Source organism: Carassius gibelio, chromosome B3, assembly GCF_023724105.1.
Source record: "Carassius gibelio isolate Cgi1373 ecotype wild population from Czech Republic chromosome B3, carGib1.2-hapl.c, whole genome shotgun sequence".
Lineage (NCBI taxonomy): Eukaryota > Metazoa > Chordata > Actinopteri > Cypriniformes > Cyprinidae > Carassius > Carassius gibelio.
In genome coordinates, this window is record NC_068398.1 from 41062742 (window position 1) to 41076612 (window position 13871).

The following is a 13871-nucleotide window of genomic DNA, read 5'->3' on the forward strand; positions in this document are numbered from 1 at the left end:
GCAATAAGTAGGCAAAAGGATGGAAACAGCCAGTTTTACTCATTGAAAAAAATAACAGTGGAAAGCAATAAGTAGGCAAAAGGATGGAAACAGCCAGTTTTACTCATTGAAAAAAATAACAGTGGAAAGCAATAAGTAGGCAAAAGGATGGAAACAGCCAGTTTTACTCATTGAAAAGGGCTTAGTGTGGTAGCGTTGCCTCTATTTCCGGAAGGTGGAAGGTGGAAAAAGGAATGGAAAGAAACTATCAACCTGGTAGCGTGGCCGAGTGGTCTAAGGCGCTGGATTTAGGCTCCAGTCTCTCTGGGGGCGTGGGTTCGAATCCCACCGCTGCCAGCTGTGGTTTTAATTACAGAGGCCCTGTGTGTACTCGATGAAGGTTCTGAAAACGTGGTGAGAGTACATTTTGCCTTTCAGCGGCCAGGTGCTCAGCCTATCTCCTTTCTGCTAAAGCAGTCAGACTGAGTCCTGCTCCCGGGGCACTGTTCTCTGTGGTTAAGTCATTGCTGACGATTTTAGTCAATACTGTGTTGATCTGTTCTTCAGAACTCACCTCAGACTTGCTGTGACAGCAACATTGCCGCAAGCCCTAACCTGCTAGGGATCAGGTTTGTTTTACGAAAAACAGGATTAGAATGCAGCTTTTCGCCCTAGTCAGCATCAGGGAGGCCTTTCCACCGGTCTTAGCGAGCCGGAGAGCGCAGGAGTGCAGGGTAGCGTGGCCGAGCGGTCCAAGGCGCTGGATTAAGGCTCCAGTCTCTTCGGGGGCGTGGGTTCGAATCCCACCGCTGCCAGTAGATGCTTTTGGAAGACTGCTGTGGCTGCGCAAAGTGATGCTGCGTGAACGTCCAAATTCAGCCGCTTTTACATTCCTTGCAATTCAGCCAAGTCGGTGCTGAAAGCCTGTCACGGCCTCTGCTCCTTCCTTACAGATGCACCGTGTTGAAGCAGGGACGTCAATAGTTTACAATCACAGTGAAGTTACTTCAAAACAGGAAAAATCGCTTGAATAAAATAACAGTGGAAAGCAATAAGTAGGCAAAAGGATGGAAACAGCCAGTTTTACTCATTGAAAAAAATAACAGTGGAAAGCAATAAGTAGGCAAAAGGATGGAAACAGCCAGTTTTACTCATTGAAAAAAATAACAGTGGAAAGCAATAAGTAGGCAAAAGGATGGAAACAGCCAGTTTTACTCATTGAAAAGGGCTTAGTGTGGTAGCGTTGCCTCTATTTCCGGAAGGTGGAAGGCGGAAAAAGGAATGGAAAGAAACTATCAATCTGGTAGCGTGGCCGAGTGGTCTAAGGCGCTGGATTTAGGCTCCAGTCTCTCTGGGGGCGTGGGTTCGAATCCCACCGCTGCCAGTTGTGGTTTTAATTACAGAGGCCCTGTGTGTACTCGATGAAGTTTCTGAAAACGTGGTGAGAGTACACTTTGCCTTTCAGCGGCCAGGTGCTCAGCCTATCTCCTTTCTGCTAAAGCAGTCAGACTGAGTCCTGCTCCCGGGGCACTGTTCTCTGTGGTTAAGTCATTGCTGACGATTTTAGTCAATACTGTGTTGATCTGTTCTTCAGAACTCGCCTCAGACTTGCTGTGACAACAACATTGCCGCAAGCCCTAACCTGCTAGGGATCAGGTTTGTTTTACGAAAAACAGGATTAGAATGCAGCTTTTCGCCCTAGTCAGCATCAGGGAGGCCTTTCCACCGGTCTTAGCGAGCCGGAGAGCGCAGGAGTGCAGGGTAGCGTGGCCGAGCGGTCCAAGGCGCTGGATTAAGGCTCCAGTCTCTTCGGGGGCGTGGGTTCGAATCCCACCGCTGCCAGTAGATGCTTTTGGAAGACTGCTGTGGCTGCGCAAAGTGATGCTGCGTGAACTTCCAAATTCAGCCGCTTTTACATTCCTTGCAATTCAGCCAAGTCGGTGCTGAAAGCCTGTCACGGCCTCTGCTCCTTCCTTACAGATGCACCGTGTTGAAGCAGGGACGTCAATAGTTTACAATCACAGTGAAGTTACTTCAAAACAGGAAAAATCGCTTGAATAAAATAACAGTGGAAAGCAATAAGTAGGCAAAAGGATGGAAACAGCCAGTTTTACTCATTGAAAAAAATAACAGTGGAAAGCAATAAGTAGGCAAAAGGATGGAAACAGCCAGTTTTACTCATTGAAAAGGGCTTAGTGTGGTAGCGTTGCCTCTATTTCCGGAAGGTGGAAGGTGGAAAAAGGAATGGAAAGAAACTATCAACCTGGTAGCGTGGCCGAGTGGTCTAAGGCGCTGGATTTAGGCTCCAGTCTCTCTGGGGGCGTGGGTTCGAATCCCACCGCTGCCAGCTGTGGTTTTAATTACAGAGGCCCTGTGTGTACTCGATGAAGGTTCTGAAAACGTGGTGAGAGTACACTTTGCCTTTCAGCGGCCAGGTGCTCAGCCTATCTCCTTTCTGCTAAAGCAGTCAGACTGAGTCCTGCTCCCGGGGCACTGTTCTCCTCTGTGGTTAAGTGACTACCGAAAGTTTCATTGCTGACGATTTTAGTCAATCCTGTGTTGATCTGTTCTTCAGAATTCGCCTCAGACTTGCTGTGACAGCAACATTGCCGCAAGCCCTAACCTGCTAGGGATCAGGTTTGTTTTACGAAAAACAGGATTAGAATGCAGCTTTTCGCCCTAGTCAGCATCAGGGAGGCCTTTCCACCGGTCTTAGCGAGCCGGAGAGCGCAGGAGTGCAGGGTAGCGTGGCCGAGCGGTCCAAGGCGCTGGATTAAGGCTCCAGTCTCTTCGGGGGCGTGGGTTCGAATCCCACCGCTGCCAGTAGATGCTTTTGGAAGACTGCTGTGGCTGCTCAAAGTGATGCTGCGTGAACGTCCAAATTCAGCCGCTTTTACATTCCTTGCAATTCAGCCAAGTCGGTGCTGAAAGCCTGTCACGGCCTCTGCTCCTTCCTTACAGATGCACCGTGTTGAAGCAGGGACGTCAATAGTTTACAATCACAGTGAAGTTACTTCAAAACAGGAAAAATCGCTTGAATAAAATAACAGTGGAAAGCAATAAGTAGGCAAAAGGATGGAAACAGCCAGTTTTACTCATTGAAAAAAATAACAGTGGAAAGCAATAAGTAGGCAAAAGGATGGAAACAGCCAGTTTTACTCATTGAAAAAAATAACAGTGGAAAGCAATAAGTAGGCAAAAGGATGGAAACAGCCAGTTTTACTCATTGAAAAGGGCTTAGTGTGGTAGCGTTGCCTCTATTTCCGGAAGGTGGAAGGTGGAAAAAGGAATGGAAAGAAACTATCAACCTGGTAGCGTGGCCGAGTGGTCTAAGGCGCTGGATTTAGGCTCCAGTCTCTCTGGGGGCGTGGGTTCGAATCCCACCGCTGCCAGCTGTGGTTTTAATTACAGAGGCCCTGTGTGTACTCGATGAAGGTTCTGAAAACGTGGTGAGAGTACATTTTGCCTTTCAGCGGCCAGGTGCTCAGCCTATCTCCTTTCTGCTAAAGCAGTCAGACTGAGTCCTGCTCCCGGGGCACTGTTCTCCTCTGTGGTTAAGTGACTACCGAAAGTTTCATTGCTGACGATTTTAGTCAATCCTGTGTTGATCTGTTCTTCAGAATTCGCCTCAGACTTGCTGTGACAGCAACATTGCCGCAAGCCCTAACCTGCTAGGGATCTGGTTTGTTTTACGAAAAACAGGATTAGAATGCAGCTTTTCGCCCTAGTCAGCATCAGGGAGGCCTTTCCACCGGTCTTAGAGAGCCGGAGAGCGCAGGAGTGCAGGGTAGCGTGGCCGAGCGGTCCAAGGCGCTGGATTAAGGCTCCAGTCTCTTCGGGGGCGTGGGTTCGAATCCCACCGCTGCCAGTAGATGCTTTTGGAAGACTGCTGTGGCTGCGCAAAGTGATGCTGCTTGAACGTCCAAATTCAGCCGCTTTTACATTCCTTGCAATTCAGCCAAGTCGGTGCTGAAAGCCTGTCACGGCCTCTGCTCCTTCCTTACAGATGCACCGTGTTGAAGCAGGGACGTCAATAGTTTACAATCACAGTGAAGTTACTTCAAAACAGGAAAAATCGCTTGAATAAAATAACAGTGGAAAGCAATAAGTAGGCAAAAGGATGGAAACAGCCAGTTTTACTCATTGAAAAAAATAACAGTGGAAAGCAATAAGTAGGCAAAAGGATGGAAACAGCCAGTTTTACTCATTGAAAAAAATAACAGTGGAAAGCAATAAGTAGGCAAAAGGATGGAAACAGCCAGTTTTACTCATTGAAAAGGGCTTAGTGTGGTAGCGTTGCCTCTATTTCCGGAAGGTGGAAGGTGGACAAAGGAATGGAAAGAAACTATCAACCTGGTAGCGTGGCCGAGTGGTCTAAGGCGCTGGATTTAGGCTCCAGTCTCTCTGGGGGCGTGGGTTCGAATCCCACCGCTGCCAGCTGTGGTTTTAATTACAGAGGCCCTGTGTGTACTCGATGAAGGTTCTGAAAACGTGGTGAGAGTACACTTTGCCTTTCAGCGGCCAGGTGCTCAGCCTATCTCCTTTCTGCTAAAGCAGTCAGACTGAGTCCTGCTCCCGGGGCACTGTTCTCCTCTGTGGTTAAGTGACTACCGAAAGTTTCATTGCTGACGATTTTAGTCAATCCTGTGTTGATCTGTTCTTCAGAATTCGCCTCAGACTTGCTGTGACAGCAACATTGCCGCAAGCCCTAACCTGCTAGGGATCTGGTTTGTTTTACGAAAAACAGGATTAGAATGCAGCTTTTCGCCCTAGTCAGCATCAGGGAGGCCTTTCCACCGGTCTTAGAGAGCCGGAGAGCGCAGGAGTGCAGGGTAGCGTGGCCGAGCGGTCCAAGGCGCTGGATTAAGGCTCCAGTCTCTTCGGGGGCGTGGGTTCGAATCCCACCGCTGCCAGTAGATGCTTTTGGAAGACTGCTGTGGCTGCGCAAAGTGATGCTGCGTGAACGTCCAAATTCAGCCGCTTTTACATTCATTGCAATTCAGCCAAGTCGGTGCTGAAAGCCTGTCACGGCGTCTGCTCCTTCCTTACAGATGCACCGTGTTGAAGCAGGGACGTCAATAGTTTACAATCACAGTGAAGTTACTTCAAAACAGGAAAAATCGCTTGAATAAAATAACAGTGGAAAGCAATAAGTAGGCAAAAGGATGGAAACAGCCAGTTTTACTCATTGAAAAAAATAACAGTGGAAAGCAATAAGTAGGCAAAAGGATGGAAACAGCCAGTTTTACTCATTGAAAAGGGCTTAGTGTGGTAGCGTTGCCTCTATTTCCGGAAGGTGGAAGGTGGAAAAAGGAATGGAAAGAAACTATCAACCTGGTAGCGTGGCCGAGTGGTCTAAGGCGCTGGATTTAGGCTCCAGTCTCTCTGGGGGCGTGGGTTCGAATCCCACCGCTGCCAGCTGTGGTTTTAATTACAGAGGCCCTGTGTGTACTCGATGAAGGTTCTGAAAACGTGGTGAGAGTACACTTTGCCTTTCAGCGGCCAGGTGCTCAGCCTATCTCCTTTCTGCTAAAGCAGTCAGACTGAGTCCTGCTCCCGGGGCACTGTTCTCCTCTGTGGTTAAGTGACTACCGAAAGTTTCATTGCTGACGATTTTAGTCAATCCTGTGTTGATCTGTTCTTCAGAATTCGCCTCAGACTTGCTGTGACAGCAACATTGCCGCAAGCCCTAACCTGCTAGGGATCAGGTTTGTTTTACGAAAAACAGGATTAGAATGCAGCTTTTCGCCCTAGTCAGCATCAGGGAGGCCTTTCCACCGGTCTTAGCGAGCCGGAGAGCGCAGGAGTGCAGGGTAGCGTGGCCGAGCGGTCCAAGGCGCTGGATTAAGGCTCCAGTCTCTTCGGGGGCGTGGGTTCGAATCCCACCGCTGCCAGTAGATGCTTTTGGAAGACTGCTGTGGCTGCTCAAAGTGATGCTGCGTGAACGTCCAAATTCAGCCGCTTTTACATTCCTTGCAATTCAGCCAAGTCGGTGCTGAAAGCCTGTCACGGCCTCTGCTCCTTCCTTACAGATGCACCGTGTTGAAGCAGGGACGTCAATAGTTTACAATCACAGTGAAGTTACTTCAAAACAGGAAAAATCGCTTGAATAAAATAACAGTGGAAAGCAATAAGTAGGCAAAAGGATGGAAACAGCCAGTTTTACTCATTGAAAAAAATAACAGTGGAAAGCAATAAGTAGGCAAAAGGATGGAAACAGCCAGTTTTACTCATTGAAAAGGGCTTAGTGTGGTAGCGTTGCCTCTATTTCCGGAAGGTGGAAGGTGGAAAAAGGAATGGAAAGAAACTATCAACCTGGTAGCGTGGCCGAGTGGTCTAAGGCGCTGGATTTAGGCTCCAGTCTCTCTGGGGGCGTGGGTTCGAATCCCACCGCTGCCAGCTGTGGTTTTAATTACAGAGGCCCTGTGTGTACTCGATGAAGGTTCTGAAAACGTGGTGAGAGTACACTTTGCCTTTCAGCGGCCAGGTGCTCAGCCTATCTCCTTTCTGCTAAAGCAGTCAGACTGAGTCCTGCTCCCGGGGCACTGTTCTCCTCTGTGGTTAAGTGACTACCGAAAGTTTCATTGCTGACGATTTTAGTCAATCCTGTGTTGATCTGTTCTTCAGAATTCGCCTCAGACTTGCTGTGACAGCAACATTGCCGCAAGCCCTAACCTGCTAGGGATCAGGTTTGTTTTACGAAAAACAGGATTAGAATGCAGCTTTTCGCCCTAGTCAGCATCAGGGAGGCCTTTCCACCGGTCTTAGCGAGCCGGAGAGCGCAGGAGTGCAGGGTAGCGTGGCCGAGCGGTCCAAGGCGCTGGATTAAGGCTCCAGTCTCTTCGGGGGCGTGGGTTCGAATCCCACCGCTGCCAGTAGATGCTTTTGGAAGACTGCTGTGGCTGCTCAAAGTGATGCTGCGTGAACGTCCAAATTCAGCCGCTTTTACATTCCTTGCAATTCAGCCAAGTCGGTGCTGAAAGCCTGTCACGGCCTCTGCTCCTTCCTTACAGATGCACCGTGTTGAAGCAGGGACGTCAATAGTTTACAATCACAGTGAAGTTACTTCAAAACAGGAAAAATCGCTTGAATAAAATAACAGTGGAAAGCAATAAGTAGGCAAAAGGATGGAAACAGCCAGTTTTACTCATTGAAAAAAATAACAGTGGAAAGCAATAAGTAGGCAAAAGGATGGAAACAGCCAGTTTTACTCATTGAAAAAAATAACAGTGGAAAGCAATAAGTAGGCAAAAGGATGGAAACAGCCAGTTTTACTCATTGAAAAGGGGTTAGTGTGATAGCGTTGCCTCTATTTCCGGAAGGTGGAAGGCGGAAAAAGGAATGGAAAGAAACTATCAATCTGGTAGCGTGGCCGAGTGGTCTAAGGCGCTGGATTTAGGCTCCAGTCTCTCTGGGGGCGTGGGTTCGAATCCCACCGCTGCCAGCTGTGGTTTTAATTACAGAGGCCCTGTGTGTACTCGATGAAGGTTCTGAAAACGTGGTGAGAGTACACTTTGCCTTTCAGCGGCCAGGTGCTCAGCCTATCTCCTTTCTGCTAAAGCAGTCAGACTGAGTCCTGCTCCCGGGGCACTGTTCTCTGTGGTTAAGTCATTGCTGACGATTTTAGTCAATACTGTGTTGATCTGTTCTTCAGAACTCACCTCAGACTTGCTGTGACAGCAACATTGCCGCAAGCCCTAACCTGCTAGGGATCAGGTTTGTTTTACGAAAAACAGGATTAGAATGCAGCTTTTCGCCCTAGTCAGCATCAGGGAGGCCTTTCCACCGGTCTTAGCGAGCCGGAGAGCGCAGGAGTGCAGGGTAGCGTGGCCGAGCGGTCCAAGGCGCTGGATTAAGGCTCCAGTCTCTTCGGGGGCGTGGGTTCGAATCCCACCGCTGCCAGTAGATGCTTTTGGAAGACTGCTGTGGCTGCGCAAAGTGATGCTGCGTGAACGTCCAAATTCAGCCGCTTTTACATTCCTTGCAATTCAGCCAAGTCGGTGCTGAAAGCCTGTCACGGCCTCTGCTCCTTCCTTACAGATGCACCGTGTTGAAGCAGGGACGTCAATAGTTTACAATCACAGTGAAGTTACTTCAAAACAGGAAAAATCGCTTGAATAAAATAACAGTGGAAAGCAATAAGTAGGCAAAAGGATGGAAACAGCCAGTTTTACTCATTGAAAAAAATAACAGTGGAAAGCAATAAGTAGGCAAAAGGATGGAAACAGCCAGTTTTACTCATTGAAAAGGGCTTAGTGTGGTAGCGTTGCCTCTATTTCCGGAAGGTGGAAGGTGGAAAAAGGAATGGAAAGAAACTATCAACCTGGTAGCGTGGCCGAGTGGTCTAAGGCGCTGGATTTAGGCTCCAGTCTCTCTGGGGGCGTGGGTTCGAATCCCACCGCTGCCAGCTGTGGTTTTAATTACAGAGGCCCTGTGTGTACTCGATGAAGGTTCTGAAATCGTGGTGAGAGTACACTTTGCCTTTCAGCGGCCAGGTGCTCAGCCTATCTCCTTTCTGCTAAAGCAGTCAGACTGAGTCCTGCTCCCGGGGCACTGTTCTCCTCTGTGGTTAAGTGACTACCGAAAGTTTCATTGCTGACGATTTTAGTCAATCCTGTGTTGATCTGTTCTTCAGAATTCGCCTCAGACTTGCTGTGACAGCAACATTGCCGCAAGCCCTAACCTGCTAGGGATCAGGTTTGTTTTACGAAAAACAGGATTAGAATGCAGCTTTTCGCCCTAGTCAGCATCAGGGAGGCCTTTCCACCGGTCTTAGCGAGCCGGAGAGCGCAGGAGTGCAGGGTAGCGTGGCCGAGCGGTCCAAGGCGCTGGATTAAGGCTCCAGTCTCTTCGGGGGCGTGGGTTCGAATCCCACCGCTGCCAGTAGATGCTTTTGGAAGACTGCTGTGGCTGCTCAAAGTGATGCTGCGTGAACGTCCAAATTCAGCCGCTTTTACATTCCTTGCAATTCAGCCAAGTCGGTGCTGAAAGCCTGTCACGGCCTCTGCTCCTTCCTTACAGATGCACCGTGTTGAAGCAGGGACGTCAATAGTTTACAATCACAGTGAAGTTACTTCAAAACAGGAAAAATCGCTTGAATAAAATAACAGTGGAAAGCAATAAGTAGGCAAAAGGATGGAAACAGCCAGTTTTACTCATTGAAAAAAATAACAGTGGAAAGCAATAAGTAGGCAAAAGGATGGAAACAGCCAGTTTTACTCATTGAAAAAAATAACAGTGGAAAGCAATAAGTAGGCAAAAGGATGGAAACAGCCAGTTTTACTCATTGAAAAGGGCTTAGTGTGGTAGCGTTGCCTCTATTTCCGGAAGGTGGAAGGTGGACAAAGGAATGGAAAGAAACTATCAACCTGGTAGCGTGGCCGAGTGGTCTAAGGCGCTGGATTTAGGCTCCAGTCTCTCTGGGGGCGTGGGTTCGAATCCCACCGCTGCCAGCTGTGGTTTTAATTACAGAGGCCCTGTGTGTACTCGATGAAGGTTCTGAAAACGTGGTGAGAGTACACTTTGCCTTTCAGCGGCCAGGTGCTCAGCCTATCTCCTTTCTGCTAAAGCAGTCAGACTGAGTCCTGCTCCCGGGGCACTGTTCTCCTCTGTGGTTAAGTGACTACCGAAAGTTTCATTGCTGACGATTTTAGTCAATCCTGTGTTGATCTGTTCTTCAGAATTCGCCTCAGACTTGCTGTGACAGCAACATTGCCGCAAGCCCTAACCTGCTAGGGATCTGGTTTGTTTTACGAAAAACAGGATTAGAATGCAGCTTTTCGCCCTAGTCAGCATCAGGGAGGCCTTTCCACCGGTCTTAGAGAGCCGGAGAGCGCAGGAGTGCAGGGTAGCGTGGCCGAGCGGTCCAAGGCGCTGGATTAAGGCTCCAGTCTCTTCGGGGGCGTGGGTTCGAATCCCACCGCTGCCAGTAGATGCTTTTGGAAGACTGCTGTGGCTGCGCAAAGTGATGCTGCGTGAACGTCCAAATTCAGCCGCTTTTACATTCATTGCAATTCAGCCAAGTCGGTGCTGAAAGCCTGTCACGGCGTCTGCTCCTTCCTTACAGATGCACCGTGTTGAAGCAGGGACGTCAATAGTTTACAATCACAGTGAAGTTACTTCAAAACAGGAAAAATCGCTTGAATAAAATAACAGTGGAAAGCAATAAGTAGGCAAAAGGATGGAAACAGCCAGTTTTACTCATTGAAAAAAATAACAGTGGAAAGCAATAAGTAGGCAAAAGGATGGAAACAGCCAGTTTTACTCATTGAAAAAAATAACAGTGGAAAGCAATAAGTAGGCAAAAGGATGGAAACAGCCAGTTTTACTCATTGAAAAGGGCTTAGTGTGGTAGCGTTGCCTCTATTTCCGGAAGGTGGAAGGTGGAAAAAGGAATGGAAAGAAACTATCAACCTGGTAGCGTGGCCGAGTGGTCTAAGGCGCTGGATTTAGGCTCCAGTCTCTCTGGGGGCGTGGGTTCGAATCCCACCGCTGCCAGCTGTGGTTTTAATTACAGAGGCCCTGTGTGTACTCGATGAAGGTTCTGAAAACGTGGTGAGAGTACACTTTGCCTTTCAGCGGCCAGGTGCTCAGCCTATCTCCTTTCTGCTAAAGCAGTCAGACTGAGTCCTGCTCCCGGGGCACTGTTCTCCTCTGTGGTTAAGTGACTACCGAAAGTTTCATTGCTGACGATTTTAGTCAATCCTGTGTTGATCTGTTCTTCAGAATTCGCCTCAGACTTGCTGTGACAGCAACATTGCCGCAAGCCCTAACCTGCTAGGGATCAGGTTTGTTTTACGAAAAACAGGATTAGAATGCAGCTTTTCGCCCTAGTCAGCATCAGGGAGGCCTTTCCACCGGTCTTAGCGAGCCGGAGAGCGCAGGAGTGCAGGGTAGCGTGGCCGAGCGGTCCAAGGCGCTGGATTAAGGCTCCAGTCTCTTCGGGGGCGTGGGTTCGAATCCCACCGCTGCCAGTAGATGCTTTTGGAAGACTGCTGTGGCTGCTCAAAGTGATGCTGCGTGAACGTCCAAATTCAGCCGCTTTTACATTCCTTGCAATTCAGCCAAGTCGGTGCTGAAAGCCTGTCACGGCCTCTGCTCCTTCCTTACAGATGCACCGTGTTGAAGCAGGGACGTCAATAGTTTACAATCACAGTGAAGTTACTTCAAAACAGGAAAAATCGCTTGAATAAAATAACAGTGGAAAGCAATAAGTAGGCAAAAGGATGGAAACAGCCAGTTTTACTCATTGAAAAAAATAACAGTGGAAAGCAATAAGTAGGCAAAAGGATGGAAACAGCCAGTTTTACTCATTGAAAAAAATAACAGTGGAAAGCAATAAGTAGGCAAAAGGATGGAAACAGCCAGTTTTACTCATTGAAAAGGGCTTAGTGTGGTAGCGTTGCCTCTATTTCCGGAAGGTGGAAGGCGGAAAAAGGAATGGAAAGAAACTATCAATCTGGTAGCGTGGCCGAGTGGTCTAAGGCGCTGGATTTAGGCTCCAGTCTCTCTGGGGGCGTGGGTTCGAATCCCACCGCTGCCAGCTGTGGTTTTAATTACAGAGGCCCTGTGTGTACTCGATGAAGTTTCTGAAAACGTGGTGAGAGTACACTTTGCCTTTCAGCGGCCAGGTGCTCAGCCTATCTCCTTTCTGCTAAAGCAGTCAGACTGAGTCCTGCTCCCGGGGCACTGTTCTCTGTGGTTAAGTCATTGCTGACGATTTTAGTCAATACTGTGTTGATCTGTTCTTCAGAACTCGCCTCAGACTTGCTGTGACAACAACATTGCCGCAAGCCCTAACCTGCTAGGGATCAGGTTTGTTTTGCAGCTTTTCGCCCTAGTCAGCATCAGGGAGGCCTTTCCACCGGTCTTAGCGAGCCGGAGAGCGCAGGAGTGCAGGGTAGCGTGGCCGATCGGTCCAAGGCGCTGGATTAAGGCTCCAGTCTCTTTGGGGTCGTGGGTTCGAATCCCACCGCTGCCAGTAGATGCTTTTGGAAGACTGCTGTGGCTGCGCAAAGTGATGCTGCGTGAACGTCCAAATTCAGCCGCTTTTACATTCCTTGCAATTCAGCCAAGTCGGTGCTGAAAGCCTGTCACGGCCTCTGCTCCTTCCTTACAGATGCACCGTGTTGAAGCAGGGACGTCAATAGTTTACAATCACAGTGAAGTTACTTCAAAACAGGAAAAATCGCTTGAATAAAATAACAGTGGAAAGCAATAAGTAGGCAAAAGGATGGAAACAGACAGTTTTACTCATTGAAAAAAATAACAGTGGAAAGCAATAAGTAGGCAAAAGGATGGAAACAGCCAGTTTTACTCATTGAAAAGGGCTTAGTGTGGTAGCGTTGCCTCTATTTCCGTAAGGTGGAAGGTGGAAATTTTAAGTGAAAATTTTAAGTGAAAATTTTAAGTGAAAGCGGTCCAAGGTGCTGGATTAAGGCTCCAGTCTCTTCGGGGTCGTGGGTTCGAATCCCACCGCTGCCAGTAGATGCTTTTGGAAGACTGCTGTGGCTGCGCAAAGTGATGCTGCGTGAACGTCCAAATTCAGCCGCTTTTACATTCCTTGCAATTCAGCCAAGTCGGTGCTGAAAGCCTGTCACGGCCTCTGCTCCTTCCTTACAGATGCACCGTGTTGAAGCAAGGACGTCAATAGTTTACAATCACAGTGAAGTTACTTCAAAACAGGAAAAATCGCTTGAATAAAATAACAGTGGAAAGCAATAAGTAGGCAAAAGGATGGAAACAGCCAGTTTTACTCATTGAAAAAAATAACAGTGGAAAGCAATAAGTAGGCAAAAGGATGGAAACAGCCAGTTTTACTCATTGAAAAAAATAACAGTGGAAAGCAATAAGTAGGCAAAAGGATGGAAACAGCCAGTTTTACTCATTGAAAAGGGCTTAGTGTGGTAGCGTTGCCTCTATTTCCGGAAGGTGGAAGGCGGAAAAAGGAATGGAAAGAAACTATCAATCTGGTAGCGTGGCCTTGTGGTCTAAGGCACTGGATTTAGGCTCCAGTCTCTCTGGGGGCGTGGGTTCGAATCCCACTGCTGCCAGCTGTGGTTTTAATTACAGAGGCCCTGTGTGTACTCGATGAAGGTTCTGAAAACGTGGTGAGAGTACACTTTGCCTTTCAGCGGCCAGGTGCTCAGCCTATCTCCTTTCTGCTAAAGCAGTCAGACTGAGTCCTGCTCCCGGGGCACTGTTCTCCTCTGTGGTTAAGTGACTACCGAAAGTTTCATTGCTGACGATTTTAGTCAATCCTGTGTTGATCTGTTCTTCAGAATTCGCCTCAGACTTGCTGTGACAGCAACATTGCCGCAAGCCCTAACCTGCTAGGGAACAGGTTTGTTTTACGAAAAACAGGATTAGAATGCAGCTTTTCGCCCTAGTCAGCATCAGGGAGGCCTTTCCACCGGTCTTAGCGAGCCGGAGAGCGCAGGAGTGCAGGGTAGCGTGGCCGAGCGGTCCAAGGCGCTGGATTAAGGCTCCAGTCTCTTCGGGGGCGTGGGTTCGAATCCCACCTCTGCCAGTAGATGCTTTTGGAAGACTGCTGTGGCTGCTCAAAGTGATGCTGCGTGAACGTCCAAATTCAGCCGCTTTTACATTCCTTGCAATTCAGCCAAGTCGGTGCTGAAAGCCTGTCACGGCCTCTGCTCCTTCCTTACAGATGCACCGTGTTGAAGCAGGGACGTCAATAGTTTACAATCACAGTGAAGTTACTTCAAAACAGGAAAAATCGCTTGAATAAAATAACAGTGGAAAGCAATAAGTAGGCAAAAGGATGGAAACAGCCAGTTTTACTCATTGAAAAAAATAACAGTGGAAAGCAATAAGTAGGCAAAAGGATGGAAACAGCCAGTTTTACTCATTGAAAAGGGCTTAGTGTGGTAGCG

At 48.4% G+C, this 13871-nt stretch overlaps 1 protein-coding gene and 26 non-coding genes across 29 annotated transcripts in view; all 27 read left to right on the top strand.

The window, feature by feature from the left end:
* Positions 1–13871, top strand: part of LOC127953344 (zinc finger protein 271-like) — an 838866-nt gene that overhangs the window by 328839 nt on the left and 496156 nt on the right. The gene's annotated exons all lie outside the window — the stretch shown is intronic.
* On the top strand, positions 255–336 carry trnal-uag (transfer RNA leucine (anticodon UAG)). Its single transcript has one exon. It is a non-coding gene; the product is annotated as a tRNA-Leu (tRNA).
* Positions 713–794, top strand: trnal-aag (transfer RNA leucine (anticodon AAG)). The gene has a single exon. It is a non-coding gene; the product is annotated as a tRNA-Leu (tRNA).
* Positions 1282–1363, top strand: trnal-uag (transfer RNA leucine (anticodon UAG)). The gene has a single exon. It is a non-coding gene; the product is annotated as a tRNA-Leu (tRNA).
* trnal-aag (transfer RNA leucine (anticodon AAG)) lies at positions 1740–1821 on the top strand. Its single transcript has one exon. It is a non-coding gene; the product is annotated as a tRNA-Leu (tRNA).
* On the top strand, positions 2245–2326 carry trnal-uag (transfer RNA leucine (anticodon UAG)). The gene has a single exon. It is a non-coding gene; the product is annotated as a tRNA-Leu (tRNA).
* Positions 2721–2802, top strand: trnal-aag (transfer RNA leucine (anticodon AAG)). Its single transcript has one exon. It is a non-coding gene; the product is annotated as a tRNA-Leu (tRNA).
* trnal-uag (transfer RNA leucine (anticodon UAG)) lies at positions 3290–3371 on the top strand. Its single transcript has one exon. It is a non-coding gene; the product is annotated as a tRNA-Leu (tRNA).
* Positions 3766–3847, top strand: trnal-aag (transfer RNA leucine (anticodon AAG)). Its single transcript has one exon. It is a non-coding gene; the product is annotated as a tRNA-Leu (tRNA).
* trnal-uag (transfer RNA leucine (anticodon UAG)) lies at positions 4335–4416 on the top strand. Its single transcript has one exon. It is a non-coding gene; the product is annotated as a tRNA-Leu (tRNA).
* trnal-aag (transfer RNA leucine (anticodon AAG)) lies at positions 4811–4892 on the top strand. Its single transcript has one exon. It is a non-coding gene; the product is annotated as a tRNA-Leu (tRNA).
* On the top strand, positions 5316–5397 carry trnal-uag (transfer RNA leucine (anticodon UAG)). Its single transcript has one exon. It is a non-coding gene; the product is annotated as a tRNA-Leu (tRNA).
* On the top strand, positions 5792–5873 carry trnal-aag (transfer RNA leucine (anticodon AAG)). Its single transcript has one exon. It is a non-coding gene; the product is annotated as a tRNA-Leu (tRNA).
* On the top strand, positions 6297–6378 carry trnal-uag (transfer RNA leucine (anticodon UAG)). Its single transcript has one exon. It is a non-coding gene; the product is annotated as a tRNA-Leu (tRNA).
* trnal-aag (transfer RNA leucine (anticodon AAG)) lies at positions 6773–6854 on the top strand. Its single transcript has one exon. It is a non-coding gene; the product is annotated as a tRNA-Leu (tRNA).
* trnal-uag (transfer RNA leucine (anticodon UAG)) lies at positions 7342–7423 on the top strand. The gene has a single exon. It is a non-coding gene; the product is annotated as a tRNA-Leu (tRNA).
* trnal-aag (transfer RNA leucine (anticodon AAG)) lies at positions 7800–7881 on the top strand. Its single transcript has one exon. It is a non-coding gene; the product is annotated as a tRNA-Leu (tRNA).
* trnal-uag (transfer RNA leucine (anticodon UAG)) lies at positions 8305–8386 on the top strand. The gene has a single exon. It is a non-coding gene; the product is annotated as a tRNA-Leu (tRNA).
* Positions 8781–8862, top strand: trnal-aag (transfer RNA leucine (anticodon AAG)). Its single transcript has one exon. It is a non-coding gene; the product is annotated as a tRNA-Leu (tRNA).
* trnal-uag (transfer RNA leucine (anticodon UAG)) lies at positions 9350–9431 on the top strand. Its single transcript has one exon. It is a non-coding gene; the product is annotated as a tRNA-Leu (tRNA).
* Positions 9826–9907, top strand: trnal-aag (transfer RNA leucine (anticodon AAG)). Its single transcript has one exon. It is a non-coding gene; the product is annotated as a tRNA-Leu (tRNA).
* trnal-uag (transfer RNA leucine (anticodon UAG)) lies at positions 10395–10476 on the top strand. Its single transcript has one exon. It is a non-coding gene; the product is annotated as a tRNA-Leu (tRNA).
* trnal-aag (transfer RNA leucine (anticodon AAG)) lies at positions 10871–10952 on the top strand. Its single transcript has one exon. It is a non-coding gene; the product is annotated as a tRNA-Leu (tRNA).
* On the top strand, positions 11440–11521 carry trnal-uag (transfer RNA leucine (anticodon UAG)). The gene has a single exon. It is a non-coding gene; the product is annotated as a tRNA-Leu (tRNA).
* On the top strand, positions 11878–11959 carry trnal-aag (transfer RNA leucine (anticodon AAG)). The gene has a single exon. It is a non-coding gene; the product is annotated as a tRNA-Leu (tRNA).
* trnal-uag (transfer RNA leucine (anticodon UAG)) lies at positions 12950–13031 on the top strand. The gene has a single exon. It is a non-coding gene; the product is annotated as a tRNA-Leu (tRNA).
* Positions 13426–13507, top strand: trnal-aag (transfer RNA leucine (anticodon AAG)). Its single transcript has one exon. It is a non-coding gene; the product is annotated as a tRNA-Leu (tRNA).